This window comes from Mustela erminea, chromosome 4, assembly GCF_009829155.1.
Source record: "Mustela erminea isolate mMusErm1 chromosome 4, mMusErm1.Pri, whole genome shotgun sequence".
Lineage (NCBI taxonomy): Eukaryota > Metazoa > Chordata > Mammalia > Carnivora > Mustelidae > Mustela > Mustela erminea.
Genome location: NC_045617.1, coordinates 19873963 through 19892709, shown reverse-complemented (window position 1 = coordinate 19892709; position 18747 = coordinate 19873963). Strand labels below are relative to the sequence as shown.

The 18747-nt window shown below is 36.0% G+C and overlaps 1 long non-coding RNA gene across 1 annotated transcript; it reads left to right on the top strand.

Moving 5' to 3' along the window:
- Positions 1-987: 987 nt before the first annotated feature.
- LOC116587717 lies at positions 988-8651 on the top strand. The gene is made up of 3 exons (XR_004284604.1): positions 988-1065; positions 1429-1558; positions 8584-8651. It is a non-coding gene; the product is annotated as an uncharacterized LOC116587717 (long non-coding RNA).
- The last annotated feature ends 10096 nt before the right edge of the window (positions 8652-18747 follow it).

Here is an 18747-nt window from a genome sequence, read left to right as displayed (position 1 = left end):
TCACATATACACATAACTTGTATTAGATACCATTGAGAATCACTTTAGATCCCCTGAGTATCACCTGCTTCTAGGGCCTATGTCTGCCTCTGATTCCCAGCTGCCACTGGCTTGGCCAACTCTCCATAGGCTCAGACCAACCTCAGGAGAACAGAACTTGACAGCTGCTTTGCTCCATGTCCTCACTGCCCTTCTCTTCCCTCTTACTCCAGAGATTTGCTGTCCATGCTGAGACTCAAACTGCAGGCAGGATAGCTCAAGTACAACTGGGAAGAGAGGGGAAGTTAACCTACCAGAATACTAAGTTTTATCAATGAAGACAAGAGCCAGCAGATAATTATTTCTTCCTTCTTCACTCTGGAGAGGTTGTCCTGAAATGCAGGTGTTCATATGGACTCCATGAAGATGGTTCTCAAGAATAACCAATTAGTTGTACTTGATCCCAAGCAGTATCCATGTCAAGAATTCACCCTCTTGAACTTAATTTCTTTTCTCCCTTCCTGGCTTGCTCTCTTCTCCCTTTACTTCTGCTTCTTTGTGATCACACTTACTAATTAATTATTAGCACATAAAGTTTTATTTCAACGTCTATTTTCTAGAACACTTAATTATTATACGTGGAAAATGTGACAATGAGTGCAAGAGGATTGTGAATGATGTGATATGAAGGTATAGAAAAAAAGGTTTTGTTTTGTTTTTCCCTCTACATGTGGTTTCTAAGCATGTCAGGAAAGGGGCAAGAAGGAGGTAGAGGCTTTGTGTTTTATTTTGAAAAATGAATATAATTCTAACAGATAAAGATAGATACCACTAGTGTTCCAAGTCAAGTAATGGTAAACAAAAGTGTGTCCAAGAGCAGTAATCTAGGAAAGATTCTTTAGGAGATAGCTGGAGGTAAGGCTAACAAATCAGGTAATTGAAAATCTTGAATACTATAGACTCTCAATACTGAAGATTGTATACTTTTTTGCTGTTGCCACATTTGATGCTGTATCAACAGGAAGCCAGAACTCCAGGCAAGGAAGAGCATTCTGGACTCTATCCTTAGATATCCTGATTCAGTAGGTATGGTGACATCTCGAGTCTTCATTTCTACTGGTTCCCAGATATTGCTGATACATCTATTTAGGGGACACTCTTTGAGCAATGCTGGTTTAGAGAAGATTTGTCCTTTCTATATACCATTCTTAAATAGAGGTAGCTTAGACCTGTGTATTTCTAAACATGGAATGTGGCCTTTTTAGCCATCCTTTAAGTGCTTTCTGGGTACCCTTGCACTTTAGGTGGGTTAAGACATTTATTATGAGCAATTTATGAATGTGCTGGATTTGTGCACAACTCTGTGGCTAATGCTAACATAAAAACATTGCCTGCTAAGCCTGGAATTAAACTTTTCTAATTAACTCAACACCAATACTCTTTCTGCAGAGAAGATCAGGTTCCTGCTGGGATAGGGCTCAGAAAAGGAAGTTTTGATGGATGAGAAATACCCAGATTCTCATGAGAAAGATCATACTATGAGTAACTAACCAGGGCCTCAAATAAAGAAGATTGAGAGGTAAGGCTTCAGAGTTAATCTCAACTCCCTGTTGTAATTTTCCTTCTCTGTCACTAGGTATTATTTAGCCAAGAGAGTGATCAGTCTTTGAGCAGATTTCAAATATAAACAGGAGGTAGGGCATTGAGTATGTAATCTAAAATTTATACCCTGATCTCACAGATTCCAGAGTTTCTTGCTGAGTGCCACACCTCCAGAGGAAACAGAATGGATAAAGCAAGCCATGTAGTATGAGATACCATTGAGATTACTGGGACGTTTGCCTTGAAAAAGAGATGCCTTGTGCTAAAGATTGTTGGATATGACAAATTTCATTTTCCCAAAAGCTGCCATATAAAATACTGGGAGAAAGATAAACTAAAGAAGAGTAATGATGGAAGTTAGAATGAAATAATCTAGAATCAACATTATAAAATCTGTCCACATGGAATGTGTAGTTTGGAGAATGTGCAGCTCCATGACTAGAGCTGTTCAAAGTTAAGTCAGGTTAACAGACTATTGGTTAGAAGAGCATTTTGTAAAGACTTGGAAAAATTCCTTGTCATTAATTTCAAAATGACAGAGAAAAAATAATATATATGCATATATATTTCTAACTGAATAAATGATATAATATAAATATTTATATATATAATTTTTCTAACCAAATATTTGCATGAATTTTATAAGACCTGCACTTGTGGGTGAGTGTTTCATTTTGTTCATAATACTAGAGACCCCACAGATCATTGATCTAAAAGCTAATATGGAAACAAAAAGGGCATCCTCCCAATAGGGTACTGGATCTACATTAAACACAACAGGGGCCTGTGAACACTTAAAGCCCTCAGTGGGAAGTGATCATCTCATTGCTCTCTAGGTTTGATTGAAGTTATTGGGTCCTTTTTATGCTGTGTCCTGGAGTGTAAAGAGAAATTAATTGATCGTCTAATAAATGAGAGCTGAAAAAGAAGCCTTCTCTGCTGTGCTCAGTGAAGAATAGAGTTTTATTTTTCTTGTAGTGTCCATTAAATTATATTCATAAAGAGCACTGTCAAGTTTTCTTGGAATGTGAACTTTAGAAAGACTATAGCTGGTGACCTCAATAGAATAAAATCATTTTACCTTGTTACTACTGAGAATTTTTCACATAGTATTCTCAACAGCATAAATTTTAGTAAAGATTACTTTACTAAGGAATTATGGCAACTAGTATAGAAAGGAAGAAACACATTGCACAGTCTTATTTACATCTTTATTTTTGAGAGGCAGAAAGAGAAAAGGAAGAGAGGGAACAAGAAAGGAGGGAGAAAACAACAAATTTCAACACTTAGCCAAAAGGAAAGCACATAAAATAACAATCATGAAAGATCAATGGAGTTCTCTTTAAAATGTCTCCTACAGAGGCACCTGGGTGGCTAGTTTGGTTAAGCACCTGTCTTCAGCTCAGGTCATGATCCCAGGGTCCTGGGATTGAGCCTTCGGGCTCCCTGCTCAGCGGGAAGACTGCTTCTCTCTCTCAAATAAATAAATAATCTTAATTTTTTTAAAGTCTCTTAGAGACTTTTTAATGTGAAGTTTGAGAGTCTGAATCTAGAAGCAGAGACACAATATGTAGTAAAATATGGGACTCATATCTTCAGTTATAAAAGGAATAAATGTCTTATTCTCCCATTTAAGTATTATTTATTTATCACACCACAGATTCAGATCTCAGAGAACACCAAGCAAAATAAATAAATAAATAAATGTATGCCTAGTCATGTCTTCAGAAATCCAAAGAAAAGAGAAAATATTGAAAGAAGATAGGGAAAAAAGCAAACTTTACCTGTAAAGGAACTTGTCTTCAAATATCATGTAAGCAAGGGATAGAGAGAAATATTTAAAATGTTGAAAGAAAAATCTACCAACCCAGAATCCTACATATACGGTGAAACAATTTTTCAAAAGTAAAAAAGTAATAAAGACTTACTTAGTCAAACATTGAAATTCCTTTGTCAAACAGAAATTCCTTCAAAAATTGAAGGAATTTGTGGCTAGGAGACCTGCCTTGTAAAAAATGTTAAATGAGGTTCTTCAGAAGTTCCAAATCATGTGCCTGAGGTCATGTTCTAGCAAAGATAAGCATTTGGAATGAAAACTACAAGTGTGGTTACTACAGGAATAGTTTGCTTCATAGGAAGCTTTAGAGTTGAAATCAGCTTTTAGAGATGCCCCAAGTTGGCTAAGTCTTTACTGTCCTGCATCACTTATTGGATGAGAGCTGCCCCAGAAAGGAATTTAACCTGGTGTGAGGTGGTTCTATGCAGCTGAGGCAGTCCTAGAAGACGCTAATATCACAAGGCTCCCTTGAGACAAGAGAGAGGTCATACCCAATTGCAGAGAGTCAGGAAAATTACAGCAGGGAGAAGAGATTATCTCTGATACCTTACCTCTCTTAATCTTTATTTGAGGCCCTCATTATTTACTCATAGCGTGATCTTTCTTCTGAGAATCTGGATAGTTCTCATCCATCAAAACTAAGGATAGGGTCCAGAGTGCTCTCTCTTCCTCCTGCTGGCATGTAGTTTTGTTATGATACTGTGTTAAAAAACAAACAAACAAACAAACAAACATGGGAATGGAAACCAAGGATTAGAAGTGAGAATGGCCCACTTGAGGGAATTTGTACCTAGAGATATGGGCTCTATTAGTTTAAATACTCCAGTTCCCAAAGAAGTGAACAGAACTGTCAGTGATAGGGTCTGGTTTATGTAACTAGATAAGCCACCGAGTCCAGACATCCTAGCTGCAGGGTGGGACTCTACAATGAGTAGTAAAGGAGTGCTATAATGAGTATCAGTCCTTGCCCTGAGATGCTGTATTGATGAGAACTATTTTTCGTTGTTATCCTTCTTTTATGTTTATCCTCAGGAAGAGATATCCATCAGAACCTTCTAGAACAGCTCCAGAACATACATGAGGAAGTGGGTCAGAGTGGCATAATGGGTGGACTGTGGTGGGTGCTGTAATGTGATGTCCAGATTCTTTTTGTTTCTTCTTTTCTTAAAAAATATTTTATCGATTTATTTAACAGAGAGAGACAGAGAGATCACAAGTAGGCAGAGAGGCAGGCATAGAGAGGGGGGGAAGCAGGCTTTCTGCAGAGCAGAGAGCCCAATGTGGGGCTTGATCTCAGGACCCTGAGATTATGACCTGAGGTGAAGGCAGAGGTTTAACCCACTGAGCCACCCAGGTGCCCCCAGATTCTTTTTCAATGAACATTTCTTTGTCCCAGCTTTTGGGAGTACTGTTGGCAAATAGCCTTCATATGTCAACCATTTCAAGAATTGACTACTGAAGATGGCTTCCTCAACCAAGATTCTACTCCTTCTTAAGGCTAGCCACATCAAATGACTGATCAATAGTAATCCTACAAAATCCTGGCTATGTTGGTTCAACTCAAACTATTCTAGATCCAAAGCTCCCCACAGGCTCTTCCAAGACTGTAGTTGAGACCGGATCCTTGTTTAATGTCTCCCTCTTTCCAAACAATATATCTTTTCTTTCCTTTCCACAGCTGTTAATCTTAAGAGAAGTCTTTATTCAACAATCTACATACTAAATTCTGATTCTGAGTCAGTTTATTTTAAAAGGTATGTCTCTTAAAAGCATTGTGATTAATATTATATATTTATGTAGTCAATTTTTATGTCTACCCACATGTTTACCTTTTTACTTGCTCTTTATTCTTTCCTGTATTTCCACATTTATGACATTAATTTTTCCTTTTTTTCCTTTTTTAAGAGAATACCTTTAAGTATATCTTTCAATGAAAGTGAATTGGGATAGATTTTTTTCCCCATAATTTGGTGTTTGTTTTTTAAGATGCCATTACTACAGCTTCATTTTAGGAAATTCTCATAGGATAGAGAATTCTTGAGTAGTGATTTTTTTCATTCTTGCTGCTGTAACTTTCTGAAACAACCTCATGGTATTTTGTTTTGACTTACAACTTTCCATTGAGAAGCCAGCTGTCAGACTAATTGAACTTTTGAATATAACCTGACTGTTGTCTAAGACTTTAAGGAATTTTAATATAAAAACGTTAGATCTTGAATCAATAGTTTAATTTCTTTCATTAACTTTAGAAATCCTCTGCCATTATCTCACTGAATATTGCTTCTCACCTGTTCTCTCTCTCTCCTCTCCTTCTCCTGGGATTCTCAATACACATATGTCAGTCTTTCTATTCCTTTTATCTTCTGTCCTTTCGTCACTTGTCTCACTCAGCTTCATTTTGGGTATTCACTTTTAAGTCCTTCAATTCACTAATTATTTCCTGTATCTGTCTAATCAGCTAGCAAACCCATCCATTTAATTCCTAATTAGTGTTATTTTTTAAAAATTCTCAAATTCCGTTAGTTCTTTTATATATATTTCCAGTTTTCTTTTAGATTCTTGTTCTGTATTTTTTTTTGTTTGTTTTGGTTTGTTTTTACATTTTTTTACCATACCATGCATGTTTATTTTAACATTTGTATCTGACAACCTCATTACCTATGTACTCTATGGGTCTGTTTCTACTATGTTTGCCTCCATAAATTTACAACCATATTGTTTTATCTCCTTTTGTGTCAGGTTATTTCGGAATAATTACCAGAAGTTGTATATAAAAATTGTAGATTTTACTTGAGATAGATCTATCATGTGTAGATCTATCATAATGTCTTCTCCCAGAAAGAGAAGAATGTTTTGTACAGACAGGTGGAGGTATTAGCTGTGTCTTTAATTAAATTTCAGGGATTGAGCTTATTACCTAGATCTCATTCCTTTGGGTGACCGTTTACTTTTGTTTATTCTCAATTTCAGAGTTTATTCCTTTAGAATCTCAGCCATCTTGGGGAAGTTTTTAGTGTCCTCACTATGACTCAGAAATCCCATCCCTGTTGCCTTAGCCCCAGAAGACTGTTAAAGCTCTGATTCAATCCAGAGTAGGCAGATGTCCCTAGAGAAAAAGCATCCCCCAATGCTGGTCTCAATCTTCTGGGATTTCCTCTCATTATGTATCTTGACCTATAAGTTTTCATTGCCTTGTCAGCAGCTTGGTTATCTCATTAAACATTTTAAAAGTATCTAGCTTTTCTAGTTGCTCTCAGTAACAGATTTGGTTTGAATTACCTAGGCTTCCATTACCAGCTGCAAAAGTCCAGTGATGACCATTTCTTAAGTAGCCTTCCAAAATTTTTCAAGATGCACTGTACCAGAAAACTCTGTTATGTTCATTCATGTTTGCATTGGTTTCCATTTATTTTATCCTTTTAACTCTATATCTTCCTATCTAAGTTGCATAGCCATAACTAATGACACAGTTAGGAGAATATAGATCATCTCCTGATACATAAGCTGCTACAATTTAATTAGAAGGCAGACATTCCTAACTCAAGCCACACCTCCCCCTTTTTATAAAAACCAGTGAACACTTGGGCGTACATTAAGGACATTTCTGATTTGAAGGAAATCTTAAAGGAAAAGTAACCAGTCAAATAAATGATCAATATTCTAATCTTAAAAGTACTAAGGTCTCAAACTTAGGCAACAATGAAGAATTGATCTATTTAGAAGTTATTCCTATATTATATACATTTATTTATTTATTAAGTCCAGTATCTTAGGTTGAGGTCCCAAAGTTAAACACTGAAATGAAGAATAATGTGGAAGTAAAACTAAAAAGGGGTCTGAGGAAAAATCAGTAAAGGATTGGAGAATTCGGGCAGGGAAGGGGGGACCCCCTGAAGTATGAAATCCAGGAAAGTCCCATGGGTAATTCTGAGCCAGTTTTCCAGGGAATTCTTGAGAATGGAAGTCATAAGTGAGTCATATGCATCAAAGTGGAACTTCTATGTGCTAAAGGGGACACGAGATGGCTGAATGCAAGGGAAAGAATCACAACAGGAGGAGGAACATATGTAGAGAAAGAGGTCAGAACACATTCCAAACAAACTCTATTACACTACTATATGATTTGATAAAGACATTTAAGTGCCTTTGAAACCAAGTGCCATTGAAAGTCTGTTCTTGTTAAGGTCTCAGATGAATGTCACAAATGACTGGTTCTTTTTTTCTTTTTTTTAAAAGATTTTATTTATTTATTTGGCAGAGAGAGAGAGAGATCACAAGTAGTCAGAGAAGCAGGCAGAGAGAGAGAGGGAAGCAGGCTCCCCACTGAGCAGAGAGCCGGATGTGGGGCTCAATCCCAGGACTCTGGGATCATGACCTGAGCTGAAGGCAGAGGCTTAACCCACTGAGTCACCCAGGTGCCCCTGGAGACATTTCTATTGCTTCATCCTTCTGGGCATTACCTTCTCCTTTGTTTTTGAACGTCTTCTAATTTGTTGATCTACAAATAATTTACATTGCTTTTCTGGGTTATTTTCTTAATAACACATTAACAACTAAAAATCGTGCTGTCTTCTAAGCAATAAAGTTAATGTATTAAAGTATTGTGGTAGCAATGATACTATATGGGTCCTATACTTATGTGATTTTTCAGGATAAGGCCAAAGTTGGAGCACTTACACAGATGTCTGTAAGTAAGTTCAAAGGCCACTGAAATGATGTCTATTACTTTGTTCCCATTCAATAAATAATTAAACAAACATAGATTTCTGATTGAAAAGTCAATTTAATCGATTAATCTATTAATAGGAACTTACCTTGTTCATGTAACTTTGTTAGGATTTGCAGGGTATATAAAGACCTTTAAGTTGTTGTTAATGGGTGTTTAGTTGCATGTGTTGAGAAACAATAAATATTACATTTCTTCACCCTCTACAATTCCAAACAAAATTTTAAAATTAAATGCGGTAACCATATAAAAGTATTGCCTTTAATTCTCATAAGACTATTCTGGAGAATCTGTTTTAGATGTGGGGAAACAATCTGACATTTGATGCTCCTGTCCCACCCTGTCACCTGTCTCATCTAGAACTTGAGATAATCCACCTGAGGGAGAATCGTGTCTGCAGAGCAGATAACACTGATCAGAATTCTGCTTCATATTCAAGGGATCCAGGCAGCAGAACAGAGTGAGATGTCCTCCAGGTCTGTCTCTGAAAGGCATGCCTGGAGCAGAGAACCAAACACCTGCTGACAGGAAGAGTTAAGTAGAACAGACACCCAATCCCATGAATCAGGTCAGTTACCTCTCTTCTTTGGTGGGGGTGGGAGCATGGGGAGGAGAGAGATTTAAGAAAAAACATGGATACCCACTTTCCATTTCCTACTGATGCACTTCCCTGTTTTACAGTCCAAATAGGAGTAGAGAATCGTACTCCCTTGATTAAGTGTTGTCACTGCACCAGCTGCCTCCTACAAGCTTGGGATCTCCTGAGAGGAAGGGCCCTTACACAGTCTTCAGGAACATTTCCAAGAGCAATAGCCCCAAGAGGAACCTCCTTGGGGACAGAAGCCTTGTCTTACAGAGCTTTGAGCCACTCACAGTGCTTTGGGCAAAGAGGAGGCTCAATAAGAAATTGTGAATTTTGTTCTATTTTACTTTGCTCAGTTTTGCTTAGGAGCACAGGATTTGAATTTAAAAGACTGAAAATTTAATTACAGTAGAAAAGAAGGGAATCAGAAAACCACTTTAGTTTTCAATCTCAAAACAAATGCTAGTGCATTAAAGGTACCATAAGAAATCCATTGGTAGCACAACAGAGTCCAGGCAACTCTTTAGCAAATTTAACAATCAATTGATATTTGTCTGAAAATTCAAGGCAGCAATTTCCTTTGGTGGCACAATATGTAGATAAGATTCTAAATGAAAGCTGTACTGGGGCTATTGGTAATCACAACATGTGCACAATTAATTTCGAAGTACCATATATTATTTTGTGGGCTTAATTACATGCCTCATATACTTGCACATGTACACACATACACTTCCTCAGAATAAATGCCAATGTATGTATTCCTGGACTTTGTGACTATTCATCAATCTCACCAAGGCTCCCTTAGCTTACATGAAAATAGGACCAATTTTAAAGTAAATTTGTAAAATTATATGAATAGAAAGATATGTGCTGTGTTTTTATGTGTTTTATTGCAAACACTACTGCTGGGACAAAATACCCATCCATGTGCATATAAATGAAGTTTATTCTGCTTTTAAAAATGCATAAACATGACATACACTGTAATACTCTTTTTCTGCTAAGAGTGGTCAAATTGTTAGTTTGGGGTCATATTTTTCTGTTCTCTAAGCTTATATTTACAGCTTCACAGAATCCTTAATTTTAATTTATACTTTGACTCTAGTGATAAGGTGATAGATAGACTTATGTGTTAAGAAATAGTACATATATGTGCTTTAGCATTTATTTTGTCTATTTAACCTTAAAATTATTAGCTAGCAAAGTAATCCATATTAAAAAACAAAGAGCAACAATATTAGTAAAAACCACATACACTTTCAGACACAGACCACCTTAGAATATGACTAAAAAAAAAGAAAAAAGAAAGAGTTCAACACAAGGCTGAGAACAGTCTCTAGAATACCTCCCACTTTCTCAATATTACATTTGTTGAAAGATAATTCCAGTGAAATAGGGACGCATATTTTTGGCTATACCCTGGAAAACATGCAGTATCAAAGGCATTTAATGTAATTTTTTTTCCTCAGAAAAGAGAGAAAAACACACTTATTGCTCATATAAGACATGGTTTTAATTTATGAATATCTGCCCTATGGGTGTGAGCAAGACGATATGGGACTATATTTTTCAAAATGGCTACACAACAGAAAATCACCTTAAATGAAATGACTATTTAACCTGCCATTGATTTTTTAAAAAAATAACCTTACTGCCTTTATGCTTAAGCGTCAAAATCATCACTTTGTTTCTGAATTTGCAGTGCCAACTACATCACAAATGGCTGTGCGTATGTGGTCCTGAAGCACACCATGCTGACATACTCTCACAAGCCTCAGGTGAGTCGGCCATCCCCACCAACTGCATTTCCTTTGCCATTTCTGGCTATATTCTTCAGCTTTCTTCCTCTTTCTCCCACTTTTATTGAAAGCTACTATTTATTTTATGTCGCTTTTATGCTTCCTTATGATATTATATTTTATTTATATTGAAAACAAATATTGTATGTAAGAAGTCCCAAATAAACAATAAAAATCTTGGAAGGTTCCAACTGATCTGATACTAAATACACTTTTTTGATCACATAAAAACAAGGAATTAAGTACATATATAAGTGCATAATTAAGTGCTACTATGATAAATATCTTTTGATAAATTCAATGATAATTGCTTTCCTAGATGTAATTAGTTATTATTATTAAGCTTTTAATAATTATAAGACTTTGCCACTGAGTACAGTGGTATCGCTTTCTTCTCAAAGTAGAGTGATTTGTTTTTATTTTATCAGGCAAATGGAATTTGAATTCTTGAGAGACCATGTTGGAAGTTTCATTCAAATTAAAATTCCCTTGAACCTAAGAATGGAGTCACTCTTGGCAAAATACTATTAAACTTTACTGGGCAACAACACAACCCATGGCATTACAGAAAACACAGAAGAGTGCACATGTTACCTCTAATTAGAACTTACTGAAATTGCTGTCAACTATCTTCTCCCTAAGTTTTGAAATTACTTCGCTACCCAAGCCATCTGTCATTTCACCCATGCATGCTGGAATAAATTTAATATATCAGGCAAATCATCGCCCTTCAGATGACGCTAGTCTAAGCACAGGTGGCACCTGCACAGGTATTAGAGCATAGCCACAACTGGCAGTTAGAGCACATTCCTACCTCCAGGGTGGTCAATATAGGCATGCTGGTATTGTCCAATTGCAGTTAAACTCTTTCAGGGCTTTAATTTCCTGCCTGAACAACTACACATTTATTGAATGTTTCTGTGACCTTTCTTAAAGCTAGTGAGTCATTTAAAAAAATGTGTTCCCTGTTGTATTCTCTGTTTTCTCTTGTGTCCTATTCTTCTAAAAATGTCTGTGTTTTTGCTCTTAATTTTGCATTTCTTAAAATAAAATCCACAGAAGCATTCAACATAAGTCTACCATCCAGAGTACTACTTTACTAAAATGTGTTCTCTGTTCTTACAACATAAAACCTTCCCAAGAAGTGAATAGCTAAATAAAGTGAGGCTAAAACTTCAGTTACCTCAAGAGACAACAGGATGCCATGACATTGTAAATCACTGTTGTTGTTGGCCTTTCTGCTTGCTATTGATGGCAAGAACTGATGGTCTCTACATATGTTTGATAATTCCCCAGTGGGTCAATTTCCCAGAGGCATCATAGCACTTCTGTCTCTTAGGAACATATTTGATTACTCTTTGAGGAAACGCCTATGTCCACATGGAGAATGAGCAGTGCAGCTGAAGTAGGGGTAAATGTTCTCTGCAGTTGCCTGTCCTGAAGAATCAGCTGTTGCAAAGGAAGTATATTGTTTTTAGTCCTTTTTCATCATTGCTTAAACAAAAAATCAGTTCTTTCAGATTTCCTCCTAAAATCCTTTTGCTATTCAGGAAGGCCTTAAAACTGTAGAACTTTCCAAAGATTCCAGATGACAAGCATCCCCTGGTTCCTCTCTTACCTGACACATTTAAGTTAAGTGCTCCTGTGGATAGGTCAAATGTTAAGTTTCTTCCTTTTTAGAGAGATGTTTTGGAAGGGCAGGAGATCTGAGTTTCCCTAGCTGAAAATTCTGACTAGGTCTTAACTGTAGAGCAGAAATACCCATTGAATCCATATAAATACAATGATTTTGTGTTTCTGACAGGACTTAAGCCTCATTGCTATGGTATTAACTGGGACACTACAGCAACCATAAACTAGTAACTATAACTCTCTCTGAAAACAGCTTCCGTGGAGTTTAGAATATTTTCCTTAGACTTCAAAGCCTTGACATTTCAAGGAAAACCCAGCAATCTTGGCACAGTAAAGCTTACTCAACTAAAATGTCTTATATAAACTATTTGCACACAAGAAAACTTCTATAAATGTGAAGAAATGTTTTATTGTAAATGACTCATACCTTCAAAAATGATATAATTTTATATGCATCATATTATATACTAAAGATTATGGTAAATATAAAGAACCAGTACCTTATGTGAAATATTTAAAATTTTATGATATAAAACTAATTGGCCATAATCCTATCTACTGGGTCACTTAGCCAAAAATAACCAGGAAAGAATACCAGGCTAGGAATCAGGATCACTGGAACATGGTGCTGACTCTGAATTAACCACTGTGTCATTTTGGGTTGATCCAAGTGGAAAGCTGTTCTTTAAGATGGGTGGGATTCCACTGTGGATGCTAGTGTTCCAAACTAGAGACTCTCTTCATTCAAATACCTCAGGAAAGGCAGCTTGCTGATGTACTCTACTGGAGTTACACACAAAGCTCTGAAAGATATTCAGTGAATGTTTATTGGAGGGGTAATTGAGAAAAAATAATGTCTAATATTCATAGAAATATGTGAGATTATATTTCATTCATACAACAATAATTTAAACTCTGTAAAATTCCATGAGGTCAGGAGTTTTTTCAATTAAAAAGAAACATGATGATTGACACAAAACTTTCAAAGGTCTGAAAATAAAACTGAGAAGGCTGTTCACACAGATAGCTAAAGGGAGAGAAAAATGGTTGAAAATTTAAAAGACACAAAGGATTAATACAGTAGGTGCAATATTCAACAAATAGGAAAGTGAGGGGAAAAAGAGATAATGGAAGGGATAAGCACATCAAAATAAAAAAGAAATAAGTGAATAGTTAGCAAAACTTAATAAAGATATAGTTGTTAGATTAACTCTATTAATTATCAATAAGATAAAGACAAATCCCCACCTAGATGCACTCTTATAAAATTATATAAAATATAAGAAGAAGATTCTTGAAATTTCTAGTTGGAAAAAAAAACAATCTACAAAGAAAAGTATCATAAGGCCACTGGGCTTTTCATTAGCAATGCCTTAATGGTAGAATACAATAAAACAATGTCTTAAAGTTCAAAGAAAAAGTTATTTTGAACCTTCAATTATATACCCAGCTAAACTATGATCAAGCACAAAGACTAGATAACATTTTCAGACACACAAACACTAACAAAGTTTACTTGATATGTACTGTTTCTGCACTTGTTATTGTCATATCCAGGCAAAATATAGGCTCTAAGTTTACTCTTGAAAACTCAAAGTCTCAGTGAAAGGAACTTTTAGGATGACAGTTGGTTAGTAGGTCTAGAACAGCTTATGTACATTGAAACAAGATTTGCTAAACTTTTAATGCATATCAGTTCAGCTTTTAACTTCTGTTCAATTTAAGCATTGGGTCTATATTTCATATCTAAAACTATAAACAAAAAGGAATCTACTTAAGGTCCCTATTCATAACTGTTTAAAGAATAGCAATTGACATTTTACTTTAAATAGGTAGCCAAAATGAAATTTTTAGAAGTAAGTCCTGTTGATGTGATTACTGAATTACCGCAGATGTTCTGAATGTGATATTATATCCCAATTAAGTAATTTACTCAACTCAATTGTCAACCACACATTGAAACCCAGAATAAATTGATAAATGGGTTTTTATCTGTTGTAAGTGATGCAATTAAGAAGTATGCATACTAGTTAACTGAGCATTCCAGCTTCATAATGAAGTAATTGAACAAATGTGCCAAAATTAATCAAAAGAATTTTTATTATAGTATTCAATGTATTCATTCAATAAATGCTCGAGGCATTTATTATTTGGAAAAGCAAAAGAAAGAAAGAAAACAGGATACAGGATAAAAAACTTAACAGGATAAAGAAAATTGTAGTCATACATTTTGTCACTGAGGTTGATTACGGCATAGAAATACATTTGTTAAAAATGAAAGGTCTCCTAATATATGTTTAAAGGAGAAAGCAACTTATAAGATGTTATATGATCTCCTTTACATAGGTAGATAACAGAAAGATTGGTTTATAAATAGAATATCTCCTTCTTGGTTATCTATAGTTTTTCTATCCTTCTGGATTTGTCCGTCTCTTGAGACCATCTTCCTCTGCAGCAGGAAGATCTAATTTCTTGCCTTCTAACCCTTCCTCGAGGGTGCCCTTTCCCAGCACATTTTGGATAAAGACATCTACTACACGATTGTGTCCATATCATTCTTTACTGCCCCCTCACCCTATGCCCCTGCTGGATCCCTCAGGCTTTGTCTCATTTGCTGCCATTTTAGTACTCCCATCTCTTTCTTCTCTAAAGAACATTAAAATTAAGCTTTTATATGTAATGAGCTTTTAATAAAAGATCTGCAAGTAATGGAGGGTAGTTAAAGTTGATGAAACAAACTATTTCAAATACGACAGCTCCATGATACCTAGAAATTTACTGTTCATTCTTTTCCATAGGAACTTTTTCCCTATTATGTTCTCTTGTGGGTATTATTCCATAGTGCCATTATTTAGAATCATCTTTCCTTAAAGCAGGATGCCTAAAAAATGCTTTTTAAATATCTTTAACGGTCTGGTGAAAGTTGTGAACCCTTTCCCAGAATAGGACTTTTTTTTTTCTATTATTAATTTTATTAATTTTTTAAAATTTTTTTTATTTTTTATAAACATATATTTTTATCCCCAGGGGTACAGGTCTGTGAATCGCCAGGTTTACACACTTCACAGCACTCACCAAAGCACATACCCTCCCTGCATGGTAAAAATACATAGGATTTCAAAGAAAACCAATAATAGTGAAATAGTTTTAACAAGGGATCTCTTGATTGTGAAGTCATGTAGACCCTTTTATTTCCTTTTCCTAGTCCATTAAGTTTTTCTAGTTGACAGAAACAATGCCAAAATTACTGCGCTCTCTCTCTCTCTCTCTCCCCTGCCTCTCTCTATATATATACCCAGTTATGTTTACTAAATGCTACCAATCTAGACTTAAGTCAGCTGCTTCTCAATTTTCACAGACAAATAGCAAGTTAAGGTGCTTTCCCCAAAAATGTACAGTGCTTTCCCTAAGGGGAATGCATTTCCAGGCCAACTGCCCCAAATTTCTTCTATTTTTTCTTTACGTACATATATTAGAGTTTTTTCCCCGTCTCCATCTCTCTCTTGAGACAGAGGTAGATAAATATATTTTCAACAGTGAGGATGATAATAAAAATTATAATTTTATTCTCTTCTTTATCTGTACTTTATAAAAAATGAGATGTATTTATGTTGAACAAATACTGCTTACAAAATAAAATAAGGAGAAGAAAAAAATAAAGAAGTTCCATAACTACCTCTGTATTAGGCTTTTATTACTTGTAACCATTAGTCTTGTTTGGGAAATTTTGCAAAGTGCTAACAACTACTGCCTAAAACTATGGAAAACTATGTTGGATTCTGAAGGCTCAGGGTGTCTGCCACTGCAGATTCTGAAGTATGTTGTATTGCTGCATACTATTTTCAGTAAATACATTTTTATATCACTGTATTTTGAGGCTAGATGATGAGACCAATTGCAAAGGACCCTAGTCATTTAAAACTTGATGTGGAGGAAATACCCAGGAGAAATTGATGGAAGATTCACAATTCATTTATGTGAGTCAATCCCATATATAAGAGAATATTTTTGCTATTTGATGAGATAGATATCACATTGTCTTGGCCTTGGTGCAGGTAACACACTGGGAACTGTTCACATGGAACCACTGGCTAACAGCTGTACAGCTCTGCCTGGGATGGGTTCCAATTTTGAAAAGAATTAGAAGTAGAGTACTTTGAGTCCTTTTACTTTGCACAACTGGCCAAAAGCATCCAGCCGGGCCATGGATAAGCTTGAGAAACTTTGGCCACAAATTCATATTGAATATTTATACACATTTTGGGAAAAAATTTTCTTGAGATAGTGCTCTGGAATTATTTGAGTAATTTTATTGCTCTTTCAAGCTCTGTTCACCATGCAAAAAGAGACACATTATTATTTCTTAATCTGATTCAATGAAAATTCTGAAAAATCTGAGAACAAGAACATTTTCTGCTCTGTCACCATTGAGCTTCAGCACTGTTAACAAAATGTGCACTATAAAGAAAGCCATGGGATCAATTTTGAAAATTAATCATAAAGATATTGCAGGTGTCTTATAAAAATGTGTTTTGTTCTGGGACGCCTGGGTGGCTCAGTTGGTTAAGCAGCTGCCTTCGGCTCAGGTCATGATCCCAGCGTCCTGGGATCGAGTCCCACATCGGGCTCCTTGCTCCGCGGGGAGCCTGCTTCTCCCTCTGACTCTGCCTTCCACTCTGTCTGCCTGTGCTCGCTCTCGCTCTCTCTCTCTCTGACAAATAAATAAATAAAATCTTAAAAAAAAAAAAATGTGTTTTGTTCTGTTTTTCCTGGAGACAGAATACTGCATGTAGATGCAATTCAATTTACGTGTGGAGGAACTGCTTATATTTTTGTTTAAATAAACAAAGCTATTAAAATTCCTGTCTACATACTTTATCACCCATTTCCCCCTTAATCCCCCACACTCAGGCCCTCAAAATCACTGCACTCCTCAACCTATATTAAGATCATCAACAACTCCATCACTGTAAATCCAATACTCAATTTTCTGTCTTCATTGTAGCTGCCCCTTTTAGGTCCTTTGACAGACAAACACTTCCTCTTTAAAGCTTGAATTGAAACTCAGCTTCTTCACGTGGTTTCCAGGATAGCACATGTTGACTTCTCAGTCTAATCTGTTGGCGTCTTCTGCTATTCCAGAGCTCCAAACATACTAGCACTCCAAGTGCACACTTAAGGCCTATTCTCTATCTACACTCTCTTCCTGGGAATCTGATAAATTCATTTACATCAAACTGAATATATATTAATAACTCCCAGATTTATATTTCTAGATTGAATCTCTTCCCTGAATTCCAATCTCATTGATCAATTTCTCAATAATGTCTCCTCTTGGGTGACAAATTATCATCTCTAATGTCTATTAAATTAGAATTATAACTAAAACCCCAATTCTTTAACATTTTGCCTACAGCAATCCATTCTTCCTCACATTGCTTATTTCCAAATACCCCCCTCTCTCAGGAAATATCACCCTTATTCATCCTATTTCTCAAGCCAAAAACTTAGGAGTTATGGTTGATTCTTCATTTTTCCTCATCTTCTTATAGCGTCAGGTCCACTTTTACCATCTATTCTGAAACTAATTGACCATCTTAATCATTTCTACATCTCCATCCTGGATCAAACAATCATGAACCATTGCATAGGCTCCTGAAGCCATTTAAATGGTCTTGTTCTATTCCTGCTTTTAAGACAAAATGCCATAAGGGCACCTGGGTGGCTCAGTGGATTAAAGTCTCTGCCTTCGGCTCAGGTCATGATCCCAGGGTCCTGGGATCGAGCCCCGCATCGGGCTCTCTGCTCAGTGGGGAGCCTGCCTCCTCCTCTCTCTGCCTGTTGCTCTTTCTACTTGTGATCTCTGTCAAAAAAAAAAAAAAAAAAAAAGACAAAATGCCATAGAGCTTCCAGAATATTTATGTTAAGATATAGATTATATCAAATTTTACTAAAGATTCTAGTGATTTGCTCTTAGTCTTAAAAAGCAAAATTGAAAGTCTTTTACCTTTTTTAAGGAGACCCTAAAAACTCTGCATGATGTGATTTTAACCTACCTCTCAGACCTCACCTATTACTGTTTTCAGTCTCTGGATTATAGGATTACTGACTTATTTCTGCTTCAACTTTTGAGTTCATGTTATACACACTCTGCTCCCTTTCCTTGCAACACTATTCCCCTGTGTATTTGAATTATGAAGTATGTCTTGCAGTTACGGTCTTGCAAAACTTTCCAAGGCATCCAGGATAAAGTGTCTATACTCATTTCTTTCTAGGACACTGTATTTTTCTCAGAACACTTTTCTATCTGCAGTTATCTACTTCCTTTCTTTGCCGTTATGTTTATTTTTGCACTGGGCAGCTTTCTCTCTCTCACTTTTTTTTTTTTTTTTCTTTGAAATCCCTCTGCCTCTTCGTTTCAGAAGATAGCTAAATTCCTCCTAGTGTGCTAAAGTGGAGAGATTCTGTTCTCTCTGTCCTCTCCTCTTACTTCGGACTCCTAAACCTTATAATTACCCCCTTACATGGGTCTATCCTTTCTTCCAGCACTGTGCTGATTGTTTTACTTATTTTCTCCTTTGATTCT